The following is an 11,930-nucleotide window of genomic DNA, read 5'->3' as shown; positions in this document are numbered from 1 at the left end:
TATCTATCTATCTATCTATCTATCTATCTATCTATCTCTGTCTGTCTATCTATCTGAGGACTGCAGTGAGTAAACTGTGAATGTAATGAGGTCATTTTGACAGTACAAGGGGGCGGGGTTACGCAGCATCATTCTGACATTCGAAGGGGGCGGGGTTACGCAGCATCAATCTGACATTCGAAGGGGGCGGGGTTACGCAGCATCAATCTGACATTCGAAGTGGGTGGGGTTACGCAGCATCAATCTGACATTCGAAGGAGGCGGGGTTTCGCAGCATCATCCCGACAGCAGAAGGAGAAGGAGGGCGGTGTTACGCTGCATCATCGGAGCTTGTCGTTTTATTGTACGGCTGCTGATGCTGAGAGGTCGCGATGAGAAATATGTAGGACCATGATTGTGGATTTGAGGTTTGTGGACTGTGGCGCATCGTGGCGGATTGTTTTCTAGGTAAGCATAGCTTTATTCTGGGCGCATTTGAGTCTCTGCTGTTTTAACCGTATGTGTTCGCCGTCGCTGAGATGTGCTTCAGAGAGCCACCGGACAGAATGAATGTATTACCGCAAGGCTTATAGAATGCAAATGCTGATGGGTGGAAAACGGCTGAAATGAAGTCATGCAAGAAAGCAAGTTTGGTGTGTATGATTTGGTTGTCGTGTGATGTGTTATTTTTGTATGGATATGTGAGTGTGAATGGGCGAGCTCGGCCTGCATCAGGACGCGTGTGATTCAGCCCTGCAGGCCGTGATGAGGAGACACTGATGCGGTACATTACCGGTTATTATGCAGTCACATACATGTCTTCACTGATGCTACTCATATTCAATAGCATCCAGCTCTCATCAAAGAAGGATCATTTGACAGGCCTAAGGCAGTCTGTCACATGACATCTACTGCTGTGTCAAAACGAAACCTATACTACTGAAAAGACTGGGGAAAAAAGCATGTTGATATTTCAAATATTTAAAATTATCTTGCGAAATGAGCTTTAATAATAACATAATAATATGGCTATACTAATATGGCCGTTCATCCCAGGGTTGCTGTTCATCCCTGCTTAAAAATGCTTTAGGATTGTATACAGCCCTTATGAAAATTAACCATGGTTTAAAATAAGACAAAAAAAAAAATAAAAAATAATAAGAAAAGGTTGTAGTTAAACCATGGTAACCACAAATTAACCATGGGTTTGCTGCACTAACCATACTTTAACCATGGTATTTGTACTAAAACTGTGGTTATACAAAATGTTAATCAATCCACACTCAAATAAATAAATAAATAAATAAATAGAATGGTTAGCCCACTTCACTTTTACCATAGTAAAACCATGGTTAATTTTAAATAAGAATCAAATAAGAATCACTTAAAATGGATAAACCGAAACTTTAGAATCATGTTGAATATTGTGTAATCTCCATCATAACTCTACTTGTGTTGTTATAAGATGTCTTGCTTTAAGTTAAAGAAAATCTCTTGGGAAGATGTATGAGTTTTAAAATCCCACAAGATTTTCTTTAAATTAATTTTGATGTCTTACAGTGGAATTTTATCCTTTTGGGAATCATGGAAGTCCTAATAAAACTTAGTTTTAGTTGGTTTAGTTGGAATTTCAAAAAAGTAATTTCCATTAAGGATTTTTTTTATTTTTAGAATTGGTTCCAAATTATGATAGAAATAATAATAGGAATCCTTAAATATTTAATAGGGACCCAAATACGAGCTTCCATTGAATTCAGTCAAAAGTGAAAAATCAGTGCAGTGGCTGATTATGTGATTAGTTTTTATATTAAAATGCTTATTGTTATTAAAAACAACATTATATTGCATTTTTTTACTCTATAGATTAACTGTTTGTTAGTCTTCAATATATTACAAAGAAAACAAATGTCGATAAGCTTAATGCTCAGTGTGCTTTACATTTTACAGTTATTGTTTTTTAGCATCTTATTAGTATATGGTACCTGTTCAATATATTCAACCATTTTAAACATATTAATAATAGATATTAATTGTACATATTATGAATCTGAATATATCTGTTTAATTAAAACTCTGAAAGACCAACCAATCAAAGTGTTGTCAGTATGATTTTGGGAGATTTTTGAATCTGATATTTTCTTAAAAAACAAAATCAATTGAGAACAATTTTGTATAGATATTGTAGATAGCTGATCATTATGCACTGGTTTAACTTACATTAAACTGAATTATTGTCCGAGACTGTTTTCAGAGAAACCCTTAGAAACTGAATTGTATTGTGTGTTATTGCACAGGCCTCCGTTTCCGGCTTACCAGAAAACAGGGATTTTAGGATTTTTTTTTTTTTCCATTGCGTGGGTGAACCTGACCCAAGGATAGTGAAGTGTTCTGTAACCCTCTGTATTTGTGTTTGTGGTGTCTGGCGTTTGGTGTCAGTGGATGCAAAACTGGGTCATGATGCCAGTGTGTTTGTACTTTTGCCCCATGCTGACAGGAAATGGGCCAGTGCGGCTGGAAGACTCTAACATCCCATTAACATCCCAGTACCTCCAATAATGTTCGGCTCTTGCTCAGTGAACATGTCTTTATTCATCAATTTGACCTTAAATTGCTAAATTTCAGTCTACTGATTCGTCACATGCAGATTTATTAGTGGTGTTTGCAAAGGCAAGCATCACTATTAATGCATACTTGTAGATTTTACAAACTTTAGTTGTACAGGGCGTAAGAATGATGTGAAAAGTGGAAGTAAAACACACCAAACCTCTGTTTTTATTTACTTTTATGTATTCAATTTGTTTTTAAAGCTTATTTAGGTAAATCTGGCAAGATCTTTTGTTGCTTTGAAAGATTGGGCCCATTTCATTTAAGTGGCTTACACATTTGCCAAAAAAATATAAAAGAGAAGACATACAGGAAGAGATACCTTCCCAAAAAACGATAAGGAAGCTGTAGATTTTAAGAAAATATAGTGCTTAACACAGAATTAAAAACAAAAACTGTAGCATAATTGTCAGCAACAATGTGTTTATGAAATAAGAGTTTAATGTGCACATTTGCAGTTGCTTATGTAATATAGAATAAAATATATAAAAGTGAAAAAAGAAAGCACAAATTGAGGGATGCACAATATATATCGGCCACCATATCGGTATCGGCTGATAGATGTTAATTTTTTAAGTTTTCGTTATCGGCCCGATAATAAAATTTGGCCTATATATTAAAGCCGATAAATAATGGATTATTGGAAATATGGACACTTCAGATGTGCACTGTTCAACATGATGGTTTTGAATTGCTTGAAATATGATCAGAATCACTTCAAAAAAGGAAAATACGGTTCAGTGCAACATGAGCAGCTCAAGTCCGTCATATAGGCTTCATAAAGTTATAATGAGAACAGTTTAATTGTGTGCTTGGGACATGGCTTTTAATGGTGAGACTTTTGTTATTGTAATCAGGCTCTCAAAAACAATATACAAATTTAGATTTAGATTTATCTGCCAATATATCGGTTATCGGCTTCCAAATATAAAGAATTATCGGTTATCGGTATCGGCCAGAATGTTCATATCAGTGCATCCCCACGCAAATTGTTAATCAATGGCAGAATACCATGTAGATACTATCAGTGCTTGTGTCTTTATACTGGTTACTGAGAGGCTTTAGAATGAATAAGTGACATGGTTGTCATAAAAGCTTGCATATAGAAGTTGAGCAACCACCCAGTCACATTTTAAACATAGGGGAATTTCGAACCCGGAGAAATGTTTTTGGTATGATTTGGTTTGGATTCAGGGTGCAGTGTCTGCAAAAACTGTGGAGGGGTCGTGTCCCCCACATCCTCCTGCTACGTCCTTCTCTACGTGTTAAACTTGGACACTGGCAAACACCCGTCACTCTAGCAAGCACCACTATTTACAAATATTTTCTTAGATCTGCGCTAGGGATGGGACGGTATGAAAATTTCTTATCACGATTATAGTTGCCAAAATTATCGTGATTATCAGTATTATCACGGTTTTGTTAAAACGAGATGAAAGTGTTGAAAAAGAACTGATGCTCACAGTTTTTTATTTGAAAATCAACAAACAACAAATAATGCAAGCAGCTCTATGCACTTTTTTAAGCAAGATTCTATAGACCCCTTTTGCGCCGACGTCACAGTTACGACACGGCGTTAGCTGGAGCCAAAACATAATAAGGAGCTTAAATTATTATTATTGTTATTAAATGTCATCTTGTTGTGTTGTTGGGTGCAAGAATCGATGGAGTACAGGCTCCAATTTGAAATTTTATTGCATAATGTTTTCTAAATTATTGTGCTTATTTGTGAATCATCTATGATTGTGTACATTGTTTTGATTGATTGTGACTGGACTTTTTGAAGAACCTGGTAAGAAAGTGTAATCAAATACGTAGTTAAAAAATGAATATGCTGTATCTGGAATTTTTATTTCTAGAAAATATTCACATCATTAAAATTGCACCGTAATGTCACTCTTTACATTGTCGTCTTCTGTCTGGCCGTGGCGCTGGCTCGGCAGAACTGCGGATCGTAGTCTACCACACAAGTCTTGTACGTGACCATTTAGTACAGTTATAGGCATCTAAATATGTGTATGCCCTCAGTTTCTCCATCAGGTAGGTGTAGAAGTCAGGCCACTCAACCGGAGGCAGTGTTAACGTTAATCCTGTCAGATCGACTATCCATTGACTGAGCGTGTACGGGTCAGCCAATCTGGGATGTCCGTTAAAATTAACTTTTGCAAATAACAATCGTGGTCCTGGACAGTGAGTGACCTTGCTCATTAAGATAAAATCGGATTTTCTCCAGTCATTGTTAAAAAACAAGCTAACAAAACTTGCACACTAACGTTAGTGAAGCGGCCAGAGGGATCGTTCTGCCTCCAGCTAAGCTCCGCCCACAAAAATACGTCACCATGTTTACCAACTGAAAAGGGGTCTATTCTGTGGCATTTCCTTCCTTATAATGACCGTCGTCAATAGCAACGCATTATAACATCCATGCCGGCATGATGAATCCGATCTTCAAGCAAAAAGAACTGGATGAATATTTGAATGCTACAATCCACAATCTGATTTCTGACTTGTGAATCATAATCACACCATGTTTGTTCGTTGGCCAGAGGAGAACTGACCCTCTGACTGATCCTGGTTTCTCCCGAGAAGTTTCTCCGCACATACGTGTTCAAACGCGCGTTCCCATAGACTAAGGGCCCTTTCACACCTACCTTGTTTGGTCCGGATTTTCAGACTTTTCAGTTTGATCCGAATCAAAATTACAGGTGTGAAACCTCCCCCGGATCAAACAGACGAAATGTGGTCCGACGAAAAGAGGTAGTCTCGGTCCGGATCAAACTGAACAAAGGTTTGGTTCGTTTCTAGTGTGAAAGCATTTTCTGTATGGTTTGGACTTTCAGACCATTTACCGGAAGTTTCCGGTGGTTCCCACGTAGCCTAAATAACTGAGAGAAGAAGACAGAAGAAATAAGGACACAATTATAAATCACCCGGGACAACTCATCTTTTGAAACAGACGGCCAGTTATGGACACAAATTGCGACTCACCTTGGTCTCTCCCCAAACGGAGGTGCCAGGACTCGCAGGATCGCTTGAGTCTTCTCCTCCTTTCCTGAACGATAAAACGTTCGCACAACGAGGACGTTCATTTGGCGAATTTGAACTAGCGTCGAGTATAGTTGGTGCTGCAGGTCGTAATGCCGTAATAATAACAGTATAGTGGCAACGATATGCGTCTGTTCAAAGTTTCCCGCCGAATTGACAACACGCTGACGTCAGACGCATGTCCGTTTACAAACCAATCAATGTCAAGATGCAGCCCATATAGATGATGACGACAGGACGCAAGTACGTCACGTAAAGTTCTTTAGTGCGCTCGCATAATTGCAATGTGAAACCAAACCAAAACTAACCGAATGAATACAATGTATCAAAACATGAACTTTGGTTCGGACCTTGGTGCGGACTTTCAGGTGTGAAAACGCCCTGTCAAACGGTGCATGCTGTCACCGTTTTCACGTTTTTGTGGTTTACACGGAGATGATAAGGGTATCGTTTTCAAAAATCGTTTTAAAATACCTGCACTTTGAAACCTACTTCAAAGTTTGCGTTCTCAGGACACCAGAACACCGTTGACATGTAAATGAACAGCCGGAACACATTAAAAGTTTTCTATTTTCAGTTGAAAATGGTGTTGTGTAAGCATAACTAATGATTTTTACAAAATAAATGAATCAATTAAAAACTTAAAGTAGTCAATAATTGTATCCCTTAAAACTCATCTTTGATCACCAAAATGACATATTTAAATGTTTCTTCCTTGAAAAAAAAAATTCTTCATGCCTGAAAATATCTTGAATGTAACTCGACACCCTTGCCTCATTTAGTATAGGAGGTTCTATGAATATGCAAATGAGCCCCGCCTCCACTCACTCACTCAGCTCAGAGATCCACTGGTTGACGATCACACGTTGATCTGATTGGTTACAAGGTAGTTTGTGACGTCAGAAACACCAGCGATTTCAAAGCGTGTTTTTGAGACTGTCTTTGGTTCACTGCAGTTTTAAGGAGGAAATACTCAGCAATGGTGTCGACTTATGAATTTACACATGGTTTGTCTTAAAGCAGATTAAAAACACCACACAGACACATAAACTACATTAAAAGCTGGATTTTCACCACAGGGGGACTTTAATCTAGATCTGCTGTACAGCTGAAACAAACTTTGTAGCATCATTTTCCCGTTATCAATGTAAAGCTGCTTTGAAACACTCTGTATTGTAAAAAGCGCTATAAATGAAGGTGACTTGACTGACTTTTTCTCCATTCTATCACTTGATGGAGTTTGGGGTTCATTGCCGCTGTCGTCTCTGGTCTTAGCTCAAGGGACACAATATTCAACAATATTATTGATCTGACTGCACTTACACTATTATATGAGAACTGAACTGAGCTGGACGATGACAGCTGTTTTCTGCAGAGCTGCTTTATAGATGAAATTAATTCAATATTTGATGATCTTTACAGTGAAACTGAATCAACACTCAACTGACTTCAGCTAAACAATGACACAGTTATCTTGTACAGCCGAAATGAACTCTGTTTGCATCATTGAATCATTTTCCTGTTATCACTGTAAAGCTGCTTTGAAACACTCTGTATTGTATAAAAAGCGCTATAGAAATAACGTTGACTTGACAAATATAGTTTTTTTTTTCTAATAGGCCATATAATATAACTGTACTTTTGCCTTTTCTGTATACTGTAAGTAACATGAATATAAGAGTGTGCTAATGTGATTATTCACAAAATACATACAGCAGTTAAAGTAATTTCATGCAACCGTGGTAATTTGTGCATCTGATGTGTTAGATGTGTTAGCGGATTTACAGTAAATGTTGCACTTATTGAATGCAAAGCTCCTATAAAAAAAGATGTTTCCCACTTATACTTAGCATGCATACACACTAAAACAGACACATTCAGAGGGCTTTATGGATGCAGAACCCTGTGATAGACAGACGGCTAAATCCGACCGGATGCACAGCTAATCTGGAAGGTCTGCAGACAGACGGGAGAGGAGAAATCAGATTATTGCCCCACACAAATATATATATTTTAAATTTAGCATCCAGTGGCTACAGTGTGTGCTTTTGTGATCCAGTCGTTTCTGGGTTAATATGGTATTAGTGATAGTGGTTTATGGTTTGGTACAGTCAGTGTGGCGTCAAGATGCATTCTGTTTTTCTAAATAGTAAATTATTGTCTTTCATGCATGTGTACAGTGATTAGTTATAATAATAAACACTATGCACGATTAAAGTTAGCATAATCTGCTAAAAGTAGAATTTGGTGTACAAATAAACCTAACTCATTTGAACCTGATGTCCAGAGAGGCAATCCTGAGACTGATATTATTACTCCATGTTAATACATGTTATGAAACAGGATATGAAAGAAATGTATTCGTAGTTTTACAGTATTGGGATGTGCCAGTATGTTTGGCATGAACTGAGCTTCTCTGGAGGGACAGAGCATCACGAATGGATTTTGCTGTCAGACATGCACAGTATAATCAAAACATCTAAAGCTGTTAAATCTTAGATTCTGGTGGGCAGAAAGATTAAGCAAACTATCAGCTGGTACAAATGACATAACCGAGAAGATCATTATCCTCTGCCAACAAGTTTGTAGTATGAAAATATACATTAAATGTACCAGTTTCCCCAATGATATCACTGATTTTTTAAATAAGTTTTATTATTTAATAATACATTAATAATAAATAAACTGATATATTTGTAGACAAAGGTCTTAGCTGATGAACAATGTAATTGTTCTAAAAATGTACATTTATTCACTTCGTAATTTGTGTCAACTCCGTCAGACGCATTAAAAAGCATGCTAATTTAATTTGATCCATCCAACTACAGTGTAAAGTCTTCAAATATGTAATAATGGTGTTCAATAAAGGAGCGAAGTGGAAAAATACATTCTCTAAATGTTTTTTCCTGAACAATCCAGTTCCTAAACTCCTTAATTCTCTGCCCTCCTTTTTATTATTAAACATATATAACCAATGTTCTTAGGTAAATCAGACGTAATATCATGTAGTTCAGTTGATGTTTTAATATTTTAACACAATAAATGGAAGCATGAATTAAATATTTCTTTCAAAATGTACAGAAACCTTTATCTGAGGATGTTAAAGGAGAACTCCGGTCAATTTTAACATTGAGCTCATTTTTTTGTACATTTGGAGTGCTGTCAATACAGAGAACAACTACAAAAAACGGTGTTGCCTACACCGAGTTATTCTATTTTTAAAATTTGCACCCTGTTGACTTCAATAGGGCAAGTAGTAAGCCTGCTTTTTAGCCTCTTAACATCCTTTAAGTGTCATTACAAGTGCACAGAAAATGTGAGTGATTCCTTCCGAGTGAACACGGGTGGATCTGACTGCAGTAGATGTTAGAGATATTAATAAAAACGAAGTTAATTCAGCCAGCGCTCATACCTTTGTTTACATCCTGTTTTCGGTGGAAGGCCATAGTAATCGATTGTCGAGTTCACGCGCATAGGTTTAGTTACCAATGATCACGCGCGTGAACTCGACAATCGATTACTATTGCGTTCCACCGAAAACAGGATGTAAACAAAGGTATGAGCGCTGGCTGAATTAACTTCGTTTTTATTAATATCTCTAACATCTACTGCAGTCAGATCCACCCGTGTTCACTCGGAAGGAATCACTCACATTTTCTGTGCACTTGTAATGACACTTAAAGGATGTTAAGAGGCTAAAAAGCAGGCTTACTACTTGCCCTATTGAAGTCAACAGGGTGCAAATTTTAAAAATAGAATAACTCGGTGTAGGCAACACCGTTTTTTGTAGTTGTTCTCTGTATTGACAGCACTCCAAATGTACAAAAAAATGAGCTCAATGTTAAAATTGACCGGAGTTCTCCTTTAAAAACTGGAGTTGACAAAAAATGACGGAGTTGACTAAGGTCCAACTGAGGTTACAACAAATGATAGACAACTATTTTTTAAGCTAATATTTAATTTAATACCACAATCCTTACAGTGGTTTTAGCGGTACAGTTCGTCTCATTCTGGGTCTCCATTAGCTCACAGAATACAAGAATCATATGTTAGGTTGAGCGTAATGCTAATCATTATTATGTGCCCAATGTATAAATGTTCCCAATGTGAATCCAAAGATCTGTAGCCTGTCTTTAAACCACATCAGTTATGTTTTATTTGTGCCTGACCTGCATGACTTGATCTTAAAAAAAAATAATTATGTGTACAAATTATTTATTTATAATAACAGCTGCAATATTCCATAAAAACACTTTTACAATAAGGTTAATTATTTAACATTAGTTAACTACTTTAGTTAACATGAACTAATAATGAACAATACTTCTACGGCATTAATTAATCTAATATTAATTTGAACATTTACTAATATACATGATTAAAATGAATCAAAATTGATGATTCTTATTTCGGTAACACTTTACAATAAGGTTCATTAGTTAACATTAGTTAATGCACTGTGAACTAACATGAACAAACAATGAACAGCTGTATTTTTATTAACTAACATTAACAAAGATTTATAAATACTGTAACAAATGTATTGCTCATTGTTAGTTCATATTAGTTAATACATTAACTAATGTTAACTAATGAACCTTATTGTAAAGTGTTACCAACATAAGAATCATCAATTTTTATTTCATGGTGACAGTAGATGTAAAGATGCTGCTAATTATTAAAATAATTCCCCATATGCTATATATACAGTACTGTGCAAAAGTCTTAGGCATGTTAATATCCCCACCCCAAAAATGGTTGTAAGTCAGTTATTTCTATCTTTTGCTGTAGTGTGTCAGTAGGAAATATCAGTTTATATTTCCAAACATTCTTTTTGCCATTAATTGTAATAATCCAGTGAGATTTGTGTCTGCACAAGGAGTCTGACAACAGCCGGTATGATCTGATCTCACCATCATCGAGTCCGTCTGTGATTACATGAAGAAACAGAAGAAACTGAGACAGACTAAATCCAGAAGAACTGCGGGAACGCTTGAAGAAACCTTCCTGCAAAGCTCCCTGAGAAACTATGCGCAAGTGTACCTGGACAAAAGCCGTTTTAAACGCAAAGGGTCGTTACACCATATATTGATTTGAATTAGTTAATAGAAGTTAAATCATAAATAAATTCAATTTGTGATTTTATTTTTGAAAGCATTCTCACTTTACAGCATTTTAACACAAGTGCCAGTGCTTCTCACAGTCCTGTAGCTTTGCAGGAAGGTTTCTTCAAGCGTCTCGGAGACGTTCCCGCAGTTCTTCTGGATTTAGTCTGTCTCAGTTTCTTCTGTTTCTTCATGTAATCACAGACGGACTCGATGATGGTGAGATCAGATCAGACCGGCTGTTGTCAGACTCCTTGTGCATACACAAATCTCACTGGATTATTACAATTAATGGCAAAAAGAATGTTTGGAAATGTAAACTGATATTTCCTACTGACACACTACAGCAAAAGATATAAATAACTGACTTACAACCATTTTTAATATATATATGTGTCCTGCACAATGAGCAGGAAACAGGAAAGGGGTCCTCAGAGTTCAAGTTGACCACGATATTGCCTGATTTATTCAGAATTATAAAAAAATCCTGAGTTGACACAAAGTGAGGACACAACTTTAATAGGCACTTTTTATGGAAATATAAGTCAAGATGAACTTTTTTGTATTGTTTGATATATTACAGATCTCTTTGTTTGGCAATTTTGCAGTTGAAAAGTGCTGATACATTGTGTATTAAAGTGATGAGTGTGCTAAAACATGACAGATTCTGTCAGACTCACCCTTCATTTAAAATATTCACATTACTCCCTTGCTTTGAGCTCAGTCGTGGAATATAAACACCCTGTATGGATGACCTGTGAAATATATATTTTCACATGATCACAAGACACTGAACATCTCTAACACAATCTGTGCCCATCTCTCTGTGCCTGATGGTTTCAGTAAGTACTTTGGTGCGATGGAAAATGGCTACAGAACCATTATAGATGCGTTAGGATCAATTTTGTCTTCTAAAGCCATTGTGGCAACATTTCTATTTTTGGGTGCACTGCAGCCAATTCATTTTGGATTCTAGAAAAATAAAATAATTTTATTTACAAATACCGTATATGTGAATTACCTGCTATGTAGTATATTTGAGTCTTTTTATATTTAACTAACTTCTGTCAAAGTCAGATTGTGATATTTCTGGTCTGTTAATAAGACTGTCGGACCTTCACAGAGAAAACTACAGTAATACAATTTCTGTCATGACAACTCTCTTTTTCACTCGTTTTGCTTTTGAAATAATATTAA

The 11,930-nt window shown here is 36.4% G+C and overlaps 1 protein-coding gene across 2 annotated transcripts in view; it reads left to right on the top strand.

The window, feature by feature from the left end:
- The first annotated feature begins 288 nt into the window (after positions 1 to 288).
- jakmip2 (janus kinase and microtubule interacting protein 2) overlaps positions 289 to 11,930 on the top strand; it is a 47,461-nt gene continuing 35,819 nt past the window's right edge. For both annotated transcript variants that reach the window (XM_079847075.1, XM_079847074.1), the window contains exon 1: positions 289 to 447. The gene's annotated coding sequence lies outside the window, so the exon portion shown is untranslated. The remainder of the gene's footprint in view (positions 448 to 11,930) is intronic.

The sequence above is a fragment of the Squalius cephalus genome, assembly GCF_949319135.1.
Source record: "Squalius cephalus genome assembly, chromosome: 17".
Taxonomy (NCBI): domain Eukaryota; kingdom Metazoa; phylum Chordata; class Actinopteri; order Cypriniformes; family Leuciscidae; genus Squalius; species Squalius cephalus.
Note: the sequence above shows the minus strand (reverse complement) of the source record. Positions and strands in the feature narration are given on the sequence as shown.